This window comes from Penaeus vannamei, chromosome 29 (assembly GCF_042767895.1).
Source record: "Penaeus vannamei isolate JL-2024 chromosome 29, ASM4276789v1, whole genome shotgun sequence".
Classification (NCBI taxonomy): Eukaryota; Metazoa; Arthropoda; class Malacostraca; order Decapoda; family Penaeidae; genus Penaeus; species Penaeus vannamei.
The window spans coordinates 30,355,084-30,357,647 of record NC_091577.1 but is presented as its reverse complement, the minus strand read 5'-3'; positions in this window follow the sequence as shown (position 1 = coordinate 30,357,647).

Sequence of the window (2,564 nt, the reverse complement as noted above, 5' to 3'; positions counted from 1 at the left end):
ACAATCAAAATCTCAATCAAAATCACAACAACAATCAAAATCTCAATCAAAACCACAACAACAATCAAAATCTCAATCAAAATCACAACAACAATCAAAATCTCAATCAAAACCACAACAACAATCAAAATCTCAATCAAAACCACAACAACAATCAAAATCTCAATCAAAACCACAACAACAATCAAAATCTCAATCAAAATCACAACAACAATCAAAATCTCAATCAAAATCACAACAACAATCAAAATCTCAATCAAAATCACAACAACAATCAAAATCTCAATCAAAACCACAACAACAATCAAAATCTCAATCAAAATCACAACAACAATCAAAATCTCAATCAAAACCACAACAACAATCAAAATCTCAATCAAAATCACAACAACAATCACAACAACAATCAAAATCTCAATCAAAACCACAACAATCAAAATCTCAATCAAAACCACAACAACAATCAAAATCTCAATCAAAACCACAACAACAATCAAAATCTCAATCAAAATCACAACAACAATCAAAATCTCAATCAAAACCACAACAACAATCAAAATCTCAATCAAAATCACAACAACAATCAAAATCTCAATCAAAACCACAACAACAATCAAAATCTCAATCAAAACCACAACAACAATCAAAATCTCAATCAAAACCACAACAACAATCAAAATCTCAATCAAAATCACAACAACAATCAAAATCTCAATCAAAACCACAACAACAATCAAAATCTCAATCAAAACCACAACAACAATCAAAATCTCAATCAAAATCACAACAACAATCAAAATCTCAATCAAAACCACAACAACAATCAAAATCTCAATCAAAATCACAACAACAATCAAAATCTCAATCAAAACCACAACAACAATCAAAATCTCAATCAAAATCACAACAACAATCAAAATCTCAATCAAAACCACAACATCAATCAAAATCTCAATCAAAACCACAACAACAATCAAAACCTCAATCAAAACCACAACAACAATCAAAATCTCAATCAAAATCACAACAACAATCAAAATCTCAATCAAAACCACAACAACAATCAAAATCTCAATCAAAATCACAACAACAATCAAAATCTCAATCAAAATCACAACAATCAAAATCTCAATCAAAATCACAACAATCAAAATCTCAATCAAAACCACAACAACAATCAAAATCTCAATCAAAACCACAACAACAATCAAAATCTCAATCAAAATCACAACAACAATCAAAATCTCAATCAAAATCACAACAATCAAAATCTCAATCAAAATCACAACAATCAAAATCTCAATCAAAATCACAACAACAATCAAAATCTCAATCAAAACCACAACAACAATCAAAATCTCAATCAAAATCACAACAACAATCAAAATCTCAATCAAAACCACAACAACAATCAAAATCTCAATCAAAACCACAACAACAATCAAAATCTCAATCAAAACCACAACAACAATCAAAATCTCAATCAAAACCACAACAACAATCAAAATCTCAATCAAAATCACAACAACAATCAAAATCTCAATCAAAACCACAACAACAATCAAAATCTCAATCAAAATCACAACAACAATCAAAATCTCAATCAAAATCACAACAATCAAAATCTCAATCAAAATCACAACAACAATCAAAATCTCAATCAAAACCACAACAACAATCAAAATCTCAATCAAAATCACAACAACAATCAAAATCTCAATCAAAACCACAACAACAATCAAAATCTCAATCAAAATCACAACAACAATCAAAATCTCAATCAAAATCACAACAACAATCAAAATCTCAATCAAAACCACAACAACAATCAAAATCTCAATCAAAATCGCAACAACAATCAAAATCTCAATCAAAATCGCAACAACAATCAAAATCTCAATCAAAATCGCAACAATCAAAATCTCAATCAAAACCACAACAACAATCAAAATCTCAATCAAAACCACAACAACAATCAAAATCTCAATCAAAACCACAACAACAATCAAAAAATCTCATTCAAAATCACAACAACAATCAAAATCTCAATCAAAATCGCAACAACAATCAAAATCTCAATCAAAATCGCAACAACAATCAAAATCTCAATCAAAACCACAACAACAATCAAAATCTCAATCAAAACCACAACAACAATCAAAATCTCAATCAAAACCACAACAACAATCAAAATCTCAATCAAAACCACAACAACAATCAAAATCTCAATCAAAATCACAACAACAATCAAAATCTCAATCAAAATCACAACAACAATAAAAAAATCTCAATCAAAATCACAACAACAATAAAAAAATCTCAATCAAAATCACAACAACAATCAAAATCGCAATCAAAATCACAACAACAATCAAAATCTCAATCAAAATCACAACAACAATCAAAATCTCAATGAAAATCACAACAACAATCAAAATCTCAATCAAAATCACAACAACAATCAAAATCTCAATCAAAACCACAACAACAATCAAAATCTCAATCAAAATCACAACAACAATCAAAATCTCAATCAAAATCACAACAACAATCAAAATCTCAAT